Below are 17,372 nucleotides of genomic sequence, written 5' to 3' on the forward strand. Positions count from 1 at the left end.
GACAAAGAGTTAACCCAGTGCCAAACTGGGTTATTCCTCCAGTGTGGATGCAACCTTCATAAAGCCTAAGAAGCCCAGCTCCTCACCATTTCTGAAGCTGCTGCTGCTGCTGCTGCTGCTTCTGCAGCAATTGCAGGCTGTGGAAAACCCCGCCCACCTTTGTTTACTAGTCGCCATGGCAACCAAACACTGCCACTCAAGGGCCTTCCGCGCCTAGAAGCGGAAGTGACGTATCGCCACTGCTTTGTCGAAGAGCGATTTGGAACGATTACACAGAACGGTGCGGAGAAAGGCACCCGCCTGACGTCACTTCCTCCCAGCCGCCATTTTAGATAAGGGAAGAGGCCGAGGGCTGCTTCCCAGTCACTGGATGGGACTGAGTTCTCTCCAGTCACAGTCAAAAGTACATGTAAAATAAATAAGACCTGCGTCCAAAACACACTGCATGAATAATCCAGTTTGAGACCGCTTTAGCTGCCCTGGCTCAATGCTAGGGGATTCTGGGAAGTGTAGTTTTGGGAGACATTGAGCCCCTGCAGAAATAATCCGGTTTGAGACCGCTTTAGCTGCCCTGGCTCAATGCTAGGGGATTCTGTGAACTAGCTTTGTGAGACTTTGAGCCTTCTGTGTCAGAGAGCTCTAGTGCCACAATAAACTACAGTTCCCAGCATTCCCTAGCATTGAGTCGGGGCAGTTAAAGCGGCCTCAAACTGGATTATTCATGCAGTGTGTTTTGGACCTTAGTGGTACCAGTAGACACCTTTTCCTCCTTTTCTTCCCCTCATTTTATGCTGAAACAAGCTAATACCACTATTTCTTTGAAAACCTCACAGGGCAGGGAGTGATAAAAACTGCTATTTCACTGAACGTTTAACTGGATAATCTGGATTTCTTGCAGTGTTTTCCTGATATAAAACAGTGGAGCAGGAGATGGCAGTGTTGCTAAGTTCAGGGTGAATCCACACTGCAGAAATAATCCGGTTTGACATCACTTTAACTGCCATGGCTGAATGTTATGCCTTGTCCCACCAGCTGTTCCCTGCTGCAAGAGGAGGAGGAGACCAAACCTCACTTTCTGTATGGATTCAGGCCCATTTGTGCACAGTGTTGACTGAAAGACAATTGCAAAATTGTCCCTAATGCCATGGATGACCTTGCGTTGTGATCAGTTTAACCTTCCAATTTCACCGTGTGAAAATACCCATAGTTCTTATTAGTTATATAGTTATGAATCACAAACTTGATTCACTGGGTCTTGGACGTATTGTTTGTCGGTAATGCTTATTTCTGTAAAGTCTTACAAATCCTAATAAACATGTATTCCTTTTGCCACTTGAAAGTATTCTAGATTCATAATTAGTTTGTATGGAAACTGATTTGTGGAATAATCAACCAAAATAGTCTTTAGTGAAGAAAAAAATATATTATTAGGGACATTTAGGCTGAGAGAGAAAGACAGAACCTGCTATCACTTTCAAATGACTAAGAGAGGAAGCAGTGCATAGGAACAAGTCATACTTGGGGGAGTATCATTTGATAGCTGAGGAAGCAACAGAAGACATGATACGATACAGTTGTCCCTCCGTAACCACAGATTCCATCATCCATGACTTAAATAAAAAAAATTAAATCCAAAAAGCAAACCTTGATTTCACCTTTTCGTATAAGGGACACCATTTTACTATGCCACTGTACTTAATGGGGCTTGAGCATTCACAGATGTTTGTATACACTGGGGCCCTGGAACCAAACCCCATTGATACCAAGGGTCCATTGTAAAGAGGGAACACACCAAGGACGCGTAACCACTTTTCTCTACTTCTATTGCCCACCTATGCAAGCTGAGATCCAGTGGCAAAATCAAACAATATGGTCAGAGAAAATATGGAAGGCTTGAGCTGTTTTAGCCACCATAATATACGTTTAGAGAGTTTCTGCCAGTTTGTTCACTGTTCACCCTGATAATTGTTTTTCTTAGGATTAGCTTAATTTAAAACAGCGATTGTCAAACTTTAGTCCTCCTGGTGTTTTTGACCTCAAGTCCCAAAAGCTCTAGCCAACTTGGCCTGCAGTCAGGAATTCTGGGAGATGAAGTCCAAAACACCTGGATGACCAAAGTTTGATAACCACTGATCTAAAAGGATAACAAAGAAAAAAAGCATCACCAACAAGCTCCAAGTTCCTTAGAGATTCTATTTTCTGGAATGCTTTGACTTTAGAAGTCATGCATTCCAGCTCAAAGCTGATCTCAGTGTTTAGTGAAAATGTCTGAACTTCTGTTCTTAAGTGACATAATGTTTGTGTATGCATAACTGTTCATATTCATCCCTCATAAGTTACTACAGTCTACACTAACTATTTTCCAGGATCTTCCTCCACTTTCACTGCTCCAACATGCAGAGTGTAAGATCCTTGAAGCAGGGGCTCCTCTTCTTTTTGCTGCTCTGTAAAGGGTTGTAAGCACTGATTGCCTAGAAGCCACAGGAAAAAGTATAAGAACTAAACAACAACAAAACTAAACATCACCTAAGCACATAAACACTGCAATGCCCTTGTTGTGATGATAAACATATTTCGAAGTCATTACAGTTAGTTACCGCTCAAGGTTAGTTCCCTTACATAATTATTAACTCAGTACCAATTAAGATAATCAGCAGCATCCTTCTCCACAAATTACTATCCTTAGGTAATTAGTTATGGTAGGTGCCTTGCTCCAACTTGTTGTCTTGGAAGTAAATTGGGCATCACAATATAGTTTAATTAAGCAATGCCTTATTGAAAAGATGCATCGATCCAAACCTGCTATGGTTTAATAGTAAAAGTTTCCACCACAGGCTTCTGGGAATTGTAGTTTTGTAAAAACTCTAGTTAGGAAGTTTCCTAGCCTGTCAAAAAATATAAGCCCTCAAACTTTAATTATGGGCCAGTGGAATATTTGCTGATCAAGCTAGAAATCTAGTTCATAAGCAGTTGTAAGTAGAGTTTCTTCCTGTTTTTTAATTTTTAATTAAATTAATTAATTTTAATTTTTACTCCTTCTCATATATGTATTTTATAGAATTTTGAATTCTGAAAACTACATGTATTTAAATCATAAATATCTCTCTCAGGACATTTCATCATGCAAATTAAAACAAAACAGCAATAATAAAAATGCACTAAAACAAATAATGAGCACAGCTACTAATGAATTTGAACAGCACAGGAAAAAGCTCAATGCCCAGTGTTTAATGTTTTTGTTGTTGTTATTATTATATGGCCTCGTAATTGTGCACAACACTGTCTAGTAGCAAATGGTTTATTTAATATATTCACATACCTATTTTAAGCATACAGTCAAAGAGTTTTCAGAGTGGTGTACACAGTATAAAGTGGCTACACATCTGTTTCAACATGTTTCAGAGGCAGGCTTTCACCTGTAGAGCTTCCACCTTCAAACAAAAGAAAAGGCTCTGTTAGTTCATGCCAGACTGTCGAGGCATGAGGCAGGTTTAGATGTCTTAGAGAGCAGTCCCTTATTGGAAGCATTCCTTGCCTCCCCCTGGATCAGATTTGAGAACAGATCAGAATGAACCAGGAGGCCAACCTGATTCATTCTGATACACAGTTCTTTCCTCAGACAGATAATCTGATGGTGGCTGGCCTGAGACATTTTGCTGCCTGGGAAAGAGTACAAAATGGTGCACTATCCTAAGATTGCCAGAGTCAAAACTGGAGACAGCTCCTGTGCCTTTAAAAGTTGTGTTGAACATGGAATTTCAGATGGTATTGCTTGTTGCCTAGTAGAATGATAAGCAACACCTGCTGAAACTCCTTCTTCTATACAACCCTTAAAAGTAGAGAAGCCCTCTCTGGTTTTGTCCTACTCACCTAAGCAACAACCTGTTACACAGTTCCTAAGCCATACGCATTATTTTCCCTGTGGCAACACTTTCAGGCACAGCAAATCCCATGTGTCTCACCCTATTCCTGGAAGTAAAAAAATAAACAAATAAACAAATAAATAACAAGTTATGCCCTTTCTGAGGCAACTACCTTACTTTGCCTGGTCCTGGTTGGAATCCCCACAGAAGAGGATATGATGAAGTTGTCCACATCTCTCACCAGTGGCAGTTCAATGCTGCAGTGATCTTGACCTTTGCAGTGGGACAAAGAACAGCCCTGCCTTGGAAACATTCCCACATCTGGCAATTAGATCTTAGAAATGCAGGTCTGCTAAAACTCACACAACTATGTGGTGCATTTGAACGCGGGTCATGTTACTTTGGTATAGGGAAGTTTTTATGGTAGCGGTGGGCTTTGGTAATCCACCAGAGAACAGGTCTGAATTGCAGTAGAGTCCACATTTTCTCAATAACCTTATTAGTGGGAATTGATAATCTAGATGAGGAAGAGGATTCAAAAAGAAGGGTTTAATGGGCGAAGGGTCAGGAGTCCATATGTGTTTCCATATGTGCAAGATGAGTAAGGAGCTAGACAGAAAAGGATTAGATAACCTGTCAAGTTTCTGTTTTGAAGTTTGGGTGTAAAGGTAAGTATATTCAGTTGACTTCATATTACAAACTTCTAGATTTACCCATCTGGTAGTACTGTTGTCTTTAAACAACTGAATGGTTTGGCTGAGTTGAAAAGCCTGGAAATAAAGGACAATATCTGAGACTATCAGACCACCATCCTTGGAAGTGATGTGTCCAGTGGATTTGGAAAATCTAGATCTTTTTTATTGAAAATAAATTGATTAATTAATTTTTGCCATTTCTTGAATCTAAATGTGAGAGAGCAGTCAATGTGATTGTTTGAAACAGGGAAAAAAGTCGAGGGATCATGAACCAATGCAATCCTACCAAATATGGAAAGATTTAAAGCCTTTTATCCTTTAGATTTACATAGTATCCATGTATCTACTGGGTTATAAATTCGGGTATGAGCTGATGGATGTCTTTTGTTCCGATTATTCCCAACTAGGAAGAACCTGAGGGACGGAAATTGCAAGCCCATTAGGTCCTGCCAGGATCTTTGCTGTTGGTATGAAGTGTTTAGAGCCATTAATGTAGATTTGGTAAAGTCAAGCATGTTGCTGTTATTAACTGCCATTAAGTTGGCTACAACTTTTGGCAACCTTATGAATAAAATGATGAGGACACCATTTCATCAACAGCCCTGCTCAGGTTCTGCAAACTCAAGACTGTGGCTTTCTTCATTGAGTTTATCTGTAATTCAGTCTACCTCTTTTCTAATGGCCTCCCACTTTACGAAGCATTACCATATTTTCTAACAAGTCATGTCATTTCATGATATCCCAACATATCCATCTTGAAATAGTGGCGAAGCCTTGAGCAGAGCTACCTTTGAAGATTTCATTGTCCAGAAGAAACAAGGCATTCTAGTCCCACCCTTTCATTAACATAAAGGTAAAAATGGATTGGACCAGGTGTCTACTAGTTGCCAGTGCAACTGTCTGAGTGTTGCCTTTCTCCTAGGCACATGTTACCAATAGCCAGGCTGCAGTGTTGTGAACTAGCTGTGATTTTCAAACATCTTTCAAATTTTGTAAGGCAAAATTTAGTAACAGTTTTGGACTCTGCACCTTAAGATCCCTATGTGGGTTGGAGACACTCCTTGAAAGGTACTTGTTACAGTAATAACCTTAGATAGACAAATATCCATGAGATACAATTTCCTGTTTTTAATCTCTTAGAACCAGTACAGGGATAACCTTTTAATTAGTATTATGAAGGTTTCACAAAAACAAACATAGCCAACCAACAATGCACCTGAGATCCAGGATTATGAGGTATATCAAGTTAGTGGTTCATAATTCTCCACCTAAAACTCTAGCTGAGAAAATGCCAAAAGCTGTGATAAGAGTATCTCTCCAAAAATCAACATGTGAGAAGGCGGAAAATCAAAGACTGGTATTTTCATTTGTTAAGTTATAAACTTGTACCATGTTGTATAAAATTTAGAGTGGTCTTGGTTTTGCCTAGTAGTCCTTAATCTTTCAGACATTTTTCCAATACTGTGATATTCCAAACCCTATCTATGCATTTTTAAAGTGATTGGGCATTTAAGCTTTTTAAATTATATGAGATCCCGAAATATGCTGCCAATATACAATCAATTATTTACGAGGAAGAAGATACATCCGTCCCAACTCTGGTGGTAAAGAAATTCTTTGTGATGCAATTTTTCTGATTTTTGCAGATATCAAACTTCAGAAATGAAATAATTGCAGGCATGGCCAATACATATGGTGTTTAAGTCCTCAACTCACCATCTTGTTGCTTCACCTCCATTTCTTCTTTTTCCTGTCTACAAAAAATAAAAAATTTCCAATTACAGGAAGTATTTTCCTGTCATGGATGGTAAGCACTATATAAATAACATAATAATGGAGCAGGCCTTCTCTTTCTGTCAGATGCACCTTCAAATGAAGCACACTTTAACTGGAGTATCCACTATCCCATTTCTTTTTAAAACAAATCACTCCTCAACTATTGCCATCTTGTGGCTTCTGACCTGTTACACATTCATTTTATCTGCTAATGGTGTTAGTTTGAATTGGAAACGCACAGGCAATTTTAAAATGAAATGTAAATGAATTAGAAATGCCTACAGGAGAGCCATTAGCATAAATCCAATCAAGGGGCCTTTGTTTAAGTTGTTAAAAATGGATTAACATTTTTGGCCATCTGGGAAGACTGAGTTACTTTTTGCTTACATTTCTTAAGTTTTAGGAGCAAACTGTCCCTAGTTTTGTTAAACTCTATTTTACTTGAATATTTGGTGTTAATCAAATTATCTTATTTTGCTTGCCAGATCATAAATTCACAGAGAGATCCAGAAAGTGCCTTTTAAGCTTACGTGAATGTGTGCCTTCAAGTTGCTTATGGACTTATGGCAACCCTATGAATTTCATTGGATTTTCTTAGGCAAGGAATCCTCAGAAGTGGTTTTGTCAGTTCCTTCCTCTGAAATACTGCCCACAGTACTTGGTATTCAATGGTGGTCTCCCATCCAAGTAATAACCAAGGCTGATCAGAGGGATTGGAGTTTTTAGGGTATTCAGGCCAGTACCACTTCCTAATGCAGGTGGGAAGCTTTTGCTTGTAGTTAGATGTTAACTCCAAACTGCCCTGGTCCCCATAGTCTTGTACAGAGTAAAATACCTTGTCAAGAAGAATGCTAAACTATCTCTGGCTGTTCCGCCCCTTGCTTAACCTAGTGGAAACCCTGGAAGTGAAATATGGAAGTACACTTATGGCACTTCCAAGAGTCCTTTCTAGCCAATTTTGCATTGAAAACCATGCAATGTGGCCCTACCAAGGTAAAAAAAAACATCCAAGGTGAAAACCACAGTGGCCAATCCCAACCTAGGCCATAAACATAATAACATTTTTTATTGGTTCATGGATGTAATTTTATTTAGATCTCGCCTCTCTCCTGAGATGGGACTCAAAACAGTTTATTTAAACAATTACATTAAAAGCCAACAATAATACAGTAATACTGCACAGTAAAAGTCTCAATTTAGGCCAAAGCAAGCATGTTGGGAAATTATTCAAGGGGAAAGAGGCAGTTCACAGGGAAAATAAGAGCTGAGGTCAGGAGAAGAATCTAGGTGCAGTATAGACAACTTTGTTGTTGTTGTTGTGTGGCAGGATTTGTTCAAAGGATGTTTGTCATTGCCTTCCCCTGAGGCTGAGAGTATGTGACCTGCGCAAGGCCACCCAGCGGGTTTCGTGGCTGAGCAGGGAACCAAACCCTGGTCTCTAGAGTCCAACACTCAAACCACTATGCCATGCTGGCTTTCTCATAGTCAACTTCAATTCTAAAGATCCCTCCTTAAAGTCATCTTTAGGGGAGAGGTATTCAGAATTCTGGGCCAGAGAGCTCCAGTGCCTCATTAAAGTACAAACCACAGGATCCTATAGGATGTTGCCATGGCATGGCTCTTAAAGTGGAATCACAGCACTTTAACTGTGTAGTGTGAAAGGGCTCCCAGCTCTTTAGGAGGACAGCTAAGAATATGCATCAGTGTATATTCTTTGACATAAACATACATGTTTTGAAATTGTGGCCAACAGTAAACTAAAATTATTGTATGCTGAAGAACTGAGAGCAGGAACTTGTCCCTATAGTGCTGGTTAAACAATAATGAAGCCTCTCGAGATCCATTTTTCTTGGCTCTCTGACAATTCCCTGAGCAGAACAATGTTGTTCAGAGGTAAAGTGGAAATCTGTGAATTTCAGTTAAGTCTGTAAAAGAAAATTAATACACAAGACTGCCTCCACCGAGTCACAGGCCATGTCTTCATCTCATATGATATGGATGCAAAATCAATGCCACTGCAACAACTCCTAATCAATGTGGGCAGACTTTTTAAGAGAGATGATATGATAGGTTGTTTGAAATAATAACTTCTGTTGAATTAACCATGATTCCTGCTCATGGAAGAAAAAAAGGGGGGCAAGAGCAACATTCCAATGCATTTTGTGTATCCCAAGCACAGTTTATGGCTGCACTACAAAGAGTACTTCAATTTTCATTCCATTAATCAAGTAAATATCACATTCAGTCTCATCTAATAGCCATTTGTAAAGACAGTATGGATTTTATGATATGTAACCTAATGATCAGGTCTACCAAAGGCAAGCAGAGTCGCTAAGCACTAATAGGGAATATACTGATGTTAAAATGTGTTTCAGTCACAAATATTGTCAGCAGGCCAGCGTGGTGGTTTGATCCGTGAACTACAGCTTTGGAAACCAGATTTCAAATTCCTGTTCAACTATGGAAAAGAGGAAGGCAAATGTAACCCCCCTCTGAACAAATCTTGCTAAGAAAATCCTATGATAAGGTCACCTTAGGGTCTCCATAATCAGAAACGACTTGAAGGCACACAACAATTGTCAATTGGCTGTAGTTCACAGGTCAGATTTGTTCTGTAATACAAAGCAATACCTAACATTCTCTGATCATTGGTCAGGTATAAACCCTATATTCAGTCAATCCTCCCCCCCCCCAGGAAATGTTTGAGTTGCTGAGTTGTTGACATTGTTTGAGTTTGACTTGTAGTCAGTAAACAATTTGACATATATGTAGGAGTCCAAGTGAAACTGGTAAATTAACCTAATCTGATAGCTACTATGATGAGAATCCCACTTTTTATACATATGGTGGCTCCCACAATTGAGGGGGGTAAATTAAAGATATTTCTTAAGTTTCCCAATAAAATTAATGGCAGCTAGGTGTTTGACTACACGGCTCTTTACCAAGGAATACGAATGGTTACAAATGTTTCCATAAGAGTTAAAATATTAATTAAAAGGCAACAGATTTCCCAAATGCCAAAGAGGGTACTTTGGCAGATTTATTAATTCAAAACCATGGGGAAAATATGTGCTTTCTAAAGTCTACCTTTATAATGGCAATTGTTATGAATTTGTACAATTTAGATAGAACCATAACTTTACTTGTACAATCCTCATAATATAATATATAAAATATACGATGTTATTTGTTGTTGCTGTGTGCCTTCAAGTCTCTTCTGACTTATGGTGACCCTAAGGTGAACCTATTATGGGGTTTTCTTGGCAGATTTCTTCAGAGGGGGATTGTCATTGTCATCCACTGAGGTTGAGAGAGTGTGACTTGTCTGAGGTCATGCAGTGGGTTTACATGGCGAAACTGGGATTCGAACTCTTTTCTCCAGAGTCATAGTCCAACACTCAAACTACTACATCACACTTTAACAAATCGAGCCTGAAATCTCCCTGAAAACCAAGATTATCAAACTGAGGCCATCATACTTTGGCCACATCATGAAAAGGCATGACTCATGAGAAAATACAATAATGCTAGGAGAGGTGGAGAGGAGCAGAAAGAGAGGAAGATGAATAAGATGACCTAAGCAGAGCAGTGGAGGATAAGGGATCTTGGAGATGTCTCATCCATGAGGTCCTCAAGAATCAAGGTCAGCTCAAGGGCAGTTAATAACAAATGTCTTATGATGAATTTTAATATATTTTTTAAAATGTTTAATGTTCAACTTAATTGTTGTTAAATGTTTATATTTCCATTGAAGCTTTTGTATACTTTTAGTCTGTAGTGTATTGTTGTCAGCTGCCTTGAGTCTCATTGAGAGAAAAGTGAGATATGATGATAATCTCAGTCACCATATGTATAGTATTCCAAAATAAGATTAAATCCACCACATGTGAAGAAAAAAATAAAGCATCCTTTCCTCCTCTTTTTAGAAATTCAAACAAACAATTGTTTGTACTTTTTTCCAAGATAGATGTCATCTGATCATATTTTTTCCTTTTCATTGCATATTGCTATATATATATAAATTAGCCAAAAACTATATGTCATTACCTCGGAGCCTCAGTGACTGGTCAAAGTGAAATCCAATGCAATTCTAGGCATGTTTATTATAGAGTACGTAGAGAGCTCTTGTAGCACCTTTGAGACTAACTAAAGAAAGTAGTTGGCAGCATGAGGTTTTGAAGACTTAAGTCTACTTCCTGAGATGCATTTGGGGAAATTCCCCAAATGCATCTGAGGAAGTAGGGTTAGGTCTACAAAACCTCATGCTGCCAACTTCTTTCTTTAGTTTCAAAGGTGCTACAAGATTGCTCTACATACTGATTCTACAAACTAACACAGCTATATCTCTGAATTCTACCATTATGGAGTATGTTCTGCTAAGTTCAGTGCTAGGCATAGGACTGCAGCTGGAATTTACTAAGAGATAGGCGTTTGCATCTTTCATCGGCTTGAATGTCACTGGTGCATAGTGCTAGTTCTTGCCTTTTTCCCCCCAGGGTTGTGCACTGGTGATGAAGGAAAGCAGACCAAATATGCTTGCTTTGAGCAGCCTATTTCTTCAGTGACTTCTTTCCTTCACATTCACTGTGCCACTGACTTTTCCCATCTGTGCCATCTTCCTAGTGCACCAACAGGGTTCCAACCACCACCACTATTATTACTTAAAGACAAATCTAACATGCATAGATACATTTAGAAGGCTGAAATATGTCTGAAAGCAGCAACAAATAATTTTGATGATTATAAGGTTCCAACTAGGGATATTCTGAGAAAATCTGATATGCTCAGGCTGTTTTGAATACAAGTTGGTAAAGTGTTTTTCCTAAATAATTTGACACACTGAATTAATTTTTGGATTTTGCCAAGCTAAACCTACAACATTTTAGGATATTCCATGAAGAATAAATGGCTGCTAAAAATACCTACAAGGCAAATACCATTTTTACAACATTACTTTTTTGGTTAAGAGCAAAAGAGCGGGCTATACTAAAGCCACTGTCATATGTTTTGGACTCTTCTAAAAGTTTACATTGCCAAACATGCCATTTCAAAGAACAGCCAGCAACAGTGAAATTGTGTTAAGTTGTTAAAGATTTTTTTTATTACTAAAACCTACAACAGATGTGTATCATATGAAAGATTTGTTTTATTTTATGTAGTACTTTTATATTATTGCACTTTTATATTGTACTTATTTATTTTGTATGAGAATGGCCTATGGTCTAAGCATTAATAAATTACTACTACTAAAGAAGGATGATGCCGAGATTCTATATGAAACCAAATCATTTAACAGAAATGACAAAAGAGCATATTTGTAATATCTGCTTCATGATAATTTAATGTAGAAGAAGAACATCAGCAAGTATAAATAGGAATTCCTAAATGTGATGTTCTTTCTCATACAACTCTTCATCTTCTCCACTGGAGAGATATCTCTTCCACAGCCTCTGATTCTCATTACAAAATACAAAGGTTTGCCTAACTATCAAGAAACCATCTCCTAACCATTAGCTCCCATACATTAAGCACTTCACCCTTATCTTTAGCAATTAACTGCAATCTGCCTAACAAAGGAGTTGGTTGGTCAACAGTTATAACAAATGGCACATCTAACAAAGACAGGGAATTAGCTTCATGAATGTAAGGGGGATACCTCCTAAATAAGTATTATTTTATATTTTATCTTATTTTATAATTTAATTTTATGTATTTAATATTTATTATTATTATTATTATATATAACAATCTAATTATACATTATTTTATATTATATGAGAAGCATGACTCAAACATAGTGATTGAACTAAAATGGACAGGAATAGGAGATTTTGGGTCAGGTAACTATAGGTACAATGTTCTACTCAGGAAATGAAAAAAGGAGAAAGAATGGAGTAGCATTAATAGTAAAGACACAGAAAAATCAGTAAAAGGATATAATGTAAAATCTGACTGAATCATGTCAATAAAGCTTCAGGGAAAGCCAATGAACATCACCATAATCCAGGTATATGTGCAATGACAGAGGCAAAGGAAGAAGAAATAGATAATATCTATGGTGGAGTCCAGAAAGAAATATATAACATACCCCAAAAAGGACTGCTTGATAATCATAGGTAACCAGAATGCAAAGTAGGAACCAGAGAAGAATCAAAGACATTAGGAAATTTGGACTATGTTCAAGAAATGAAGCAGGAGAGCACCATATTCATAGCAAATACCTTCCTCATACCATCAGATAGGACGCTGTACATATGGACATCACTGGATGGTCTACACAAAAACCAAATAGATTACATAACAGGGAACAAAAGATGGAGAAGCTCCATTCTTTCAGCAAAAATTAGAGCAGACTACAGCACAGACCATGAACAACTAATATCCAAAATAAAAATAAAGCTAAACCAGTAACACCAGTAACTATGACAAAATATAATCTGAGAAACATTCCAACAGCATTCAAAGAAAGTGTGAAAAACAAATTTGCACAACAGTATTAAGTTTAGTTGCTTGGGAACCAAAAGAACTATGGACAGAAGTTGGGGACGTTTGGAGGAATGCAAAAAGATGATAACTATGGCCAAAAAAGAAGAAACAACAATGGATGACAGATTAAACACTTCAAGCAGTCAAAGAAAGACAAGAAGCAAAACCAGAGGAGACAGGAAAAAATCTGCTACTGTCCAACAATTAATTAAAATTTCAAAGACTTTCAATTTCAAAGACAAAGAAATTTCAATTTCAAAGACAAAGAAAATTTCTACAACCAGCACTACAGAGAAATAGACACTGAAAACAAACAAACAAAAAGAACAAGAGATCTATTCCACAAGATTCAGGAACTCAAAGAGTGAAGGGTGAAAAGAGTGAATCCAAGAAACTAAGGGTGAGGATACTCTATGATCAGAAGGGGAACATTATATAAGAGCAAGATGAAATTTAAAAAATGATGGAAACAATATATAAAATAGCTATATAAAATATGAAAGGATAAATTACACATTGGAAAAAGAAACATGCAAAGATGAACCCCAAATTCTGCAAAACAAAATGAAAGCTTCACTCAACTGGAAATAATAAATCACCAGGAAGAGATGGCATGCCAATAGAACTGCTAGAATCAACAGAATCTAGTTCAGTTCTAACTAAAATCTGCCAGCAAATATAGATAATAAAGCAGTGGCCCACTGACTGGAGAGATTACTATACCTTCCCATACGCAAAAAAAAGGAAACTCAAAAGATTGCAGTAACTACAAGACCATTCCACGAAAGCAAAATCATGGTCAAAATTCTGCAGAAAAGACTCCTACTATATATGATATGAAAAGTGCAAGTGTGTTTCAAAAAAGGAAGAGGCAGTAGGGATCATATTGCTAACATACAATGGATAATGGAACACACCAGGAAATTGCAAAAGAAAATGTACATGTGATTTGTTGACAACAGTAAAACTTTTGCCTGCATAGATCATGAAAAACTATGGAATGCTCTCAAATAAATGGGAGTACCACTACATTGGATCGTCTGATGCAGGTTACTATACCAAGGACATGAGTCTGTCAACAGAACTGAGTATGGAGAAGAAGAATGGTTCCCAATTGGAAAAGAGGTCAGACAAGGCTGCATTTTAACACCATATCTATCCACGTTTAATGAAGAATATGTCATACACAGAGCAGGTTTAGACTCATAAGCAGGAGGAGTGAAGATCCATAGGTAAGAGCATTAACAACCTAAGATATGCAAAATACACAATACTACTAGCAGAAACCAACAAAGACCTGCAGCAATTCCTGAAGAGGGTCAAAGAGGAAAGTGCGATGGTAGGCCTGATATTGAACATCAAGAAAATAAAAATAATGACCATGGAAGATCTACAAGAATTCATCCTAGATAATGAGAATACGGAAATCGTAAAACAATTCCCCTTTCTTGGATCAAACATTAATGAGAACAGAGAGTGCAGTCAAGAAATTAGAAAAAGGCTAGGATTGGGAAGGGCTGCTATGAAAGAAGTGGACCAAATCATTGTAATCCCCACCGCCATGTACAAATGTGACAGTTGGACAGTGAAGACAAATTACAATTCATAAACATGACCATGCAGTAATATTGAAAGTTCTGATTGTTGTAGCCAATTATTTTCCCCTCCCTGATTTTTAAAGTATTGTCTAGGCACATCTTGCCAAGCACAGAAAAGAGATTCAACGCCTGCAAATCCTGTGTGTGGTGGGCTAGCTCTTATATACCCATATTTTGTTTTTGTTAGCTTACACTAGTTAGGCTTGATTTGGTTTTGCCTCAAATCAAAACTGAGAAAGCATGACGATTTACTAAAATTAAATTACAAACAATAGAAACCACACAGAAACTATTTATATATTAAATGCATGGAGCTGTGTGTGATTACATTTTAAAAAGCACCAGACAGAGCAAGAGGGATATTTTAATGACTGCCAGTCAGTGTAACATGATGCTTGCTTTAGTTCTGTCCCTTCCCTGCTACTTGAGATGGTAATTCAAGAAGCTGATGCTGGACTTACATCCTCAAGAGAGGTAGGTCACCACATATCAGATAGCAGCAGGGCTCATTGATACAACTAAACACCTCTTCCAGACAAAGGACAAAATAGAAACTCTGGCAGAAAAGAAGTCTGTTGTTGACTATCTGCAGAGGAAGAGCATATGTTAATACAGAAATGTATAGAGTGAAGACTGAATGAAAGAAAAATAAAACTACATTCTTCAACGAGGCAACTGATTTTAAAGCTTTTTAATAAGTCCTTCTTTTACACTCGGGTGTAAAAATCAGCCGGCACCAGTTACGTTTTCAGCTTGAATGCGAACTTTTGTAGGATAAAATCCTAGGTAACAAGAGTAAGAAAAGGAAGTCTTTAATAAAATAACTGGCCATTCTTAACTGTAACAAGATGAAACAAATAATTACTAGGTTTCCCCCTTCTTTTTCTTAACTAAAGAAATGTTTCGTCTGCTAAAAGGTATTACTGTAGTTTGAGGTTTTGGTTGGTGATATAATTAGCTGGTGGGGGGGGGGCAAACATCTAAACCAGGCAAATATAGGTAACAGTCTGCAACTACAGTATTCCCAGGACTGCAGCAGTACTTTTTCCAGCCATAAAGATGTTTTTCTACTGTCTGACTGAGTCACAGGTTGACATGTTAAAACTGCTCACGTGAATAAATACCTATTAACTGTCAAGAATATTTGTGTGTACACTGTGTAGGAAAAATAGCTATTTACATAGGTGTTTCTATTATAAAAATGAATATGCTGCCCTTTCATATACGTAGGGTGGCAAAAACAATAAAGGCAAGTAGATATGATAATAAATAATTTTCATTAATTAAATATATAGAAGAGTAATTATATAAAAAAGCATCAATAAATAATAAATGTTAAAGCCCTTGGGAATTTAAAAAGTAGTATTAGGAGAAAATAGCAAAACAGACACCAGGCAAGCCTCTGTTTAAGAGATAACCCCATGAACATGGCATCCCAATTGAGAAGGACCTCTCCGGGTGCCATCCTGGTGCCTCTGATTGTAGGTGACATGGAGGAAGGGCTCTGGTTCTAGTATCTGTGCAGATGAGAGGTAGGCTGATGAAGAGGGAGTTGTTCTTTCAAGCGCTTGCGTTTCCAGTCATGCACTTCATTCTGTGTTCAAAAAACAACCTAGAATGTACCTGTTTAATGAGACATCTCCTTTGTTTTTCTTAATTCATATACTGCCTTTCCAAAGGATCAAGTGACAGAAACAAATACATAAATGATTTACATAAGCAAATCAATAAAATACCTAAACAATACACAATGTATACAAACTAAAACTCCATCCCTCATCCCTTAACTAAACTACAACCATGATTAAACGTTAGAAATACAAAAATAGAGGTGTTTTCTTCTCTTGGTCTGGTCTCTAGGGAGCCCCCCCAAGACTCAGCTTCTCTTGCTTCCTTCAGTCTCTTGTAAGGTCTTTAGCCTACAATTTGCACTGGCAGAGCTGGAATTCGTAGCATTTCATATCATCTCATTTCTTGTGCAACCGTTACTATGGTTCATAAAGGCAGCATATTTTGATGAGCGGCAGGAGAAATGGACAGTTCCCAGGGAGGGAGGGGGGATGCTTTCATAGACCAGTTATGGCCTTTTCTAGAAGTCAGTCCTGATCTGCTGGGATTTCTCCAAAAGGAGCTTCTTCCAGCTCTCTTTGATCTGTGAGACTTCCTGACCTCAATGGCCCAATTTTGGTCCCAATTTTGGTCTTCAAAGAAGAGAGCCAGCATGTTTGAGCGTGGGACTACAACACTGGATCCCCGCTCACTCAGCCATGGGAACCCACTGGGTGACCACAGAGTTGCACCGGAGGAGGACCTAGATATTCCTAGAGAGAACATATTAATCAAATCGGCAAATATCAAAGCCGCAAATATGGAAGGATGAGTGTGTTTCTGCAGTGTGTTTTGGACCTACATGAAAGCCTAAACCCTATTATAAGCCCCAACCATAGGATGGAGCCATGGCAGTTAAAGTGTACTCAAACTGGATGGTTTCCAGTGTGTAAAATTATGTGTAAAATTACTTGTAACCTGTGTGTATAATAGGTGTATAAACTCTAATTTTGTGTTTAGATGTGGGTCTTGTCTCCAAGATACCTACAAACATCCCTAAATCAGAGGGGGGAGGGACCCAAGCATTTCATATAAGGGAGATTATTATTATTATTATTATTATTATTATTATTATTATTATATTAAATGATTTAATAATAGTTTTATTCCACTTGTATTTTATTCCTCTACCACCTTTTCACACAGGCAAAAACCAGGGGGGCTATTATCAGGCTATAAACCCCTTCCTTTTACAACTCTGCCCTTGAGAGTTTTTTTGGGGGACTTCATCTCCCAGAAGCCTCTGCCACATTGGCCAATAGCCTGGGCTTCTGGGAGCTGAAGTCCAAAATCCCCTCAAAGAGCACAGCTTGGGGACCACTGCACTGTTTACAATGTAATGACTT

The 17,372-nt window shown here is 38.0% G+C and overlaps 1 long non-coding RNA gene across 1 annotated transcript; it reads right to left on the reverse strand.

Annotated features, from left to right (window-relative positions):
• Window positions 1–3,282: 3,282 nt before the first annotated feature.
• Window positions 3,283–14,962, reverse strand: LOC121930690. The gene is made up of 4 exons (XR_006103995.1): window positions 14,880–14,962; window positions 6,275–6,312; window positions 3,871–3,969; window positions 3,283–3,431 (listed from the first exon to the last, which is right to left on the reverse strand). It is a non-coding gene; the product is annotated as an uncharacterized LOC121930690 (long non-coding RNA).
• Between the last annotated feature and the right edge of the window lie 2,410 nt (window positions 14,963–17,372).

The sequence above is a fragment of the Sceloporus undulatus genome, chromosome 5 (genome assembly GCF_019175285.1).
Source record: "Sceloporus undulatus isolate JIND9_A2432 ecotype Alabama chromosome 5, SceUnd_v1.1, whole genome shotgun sequence".
Taxonomy (NCBI): domain Eukaryota; kingdom Metazoa; phylum Chordata; class Lepidosauria; order Squamata; family Phrynosomatidae; genus Sceloporus; species Sceloporus undulatus.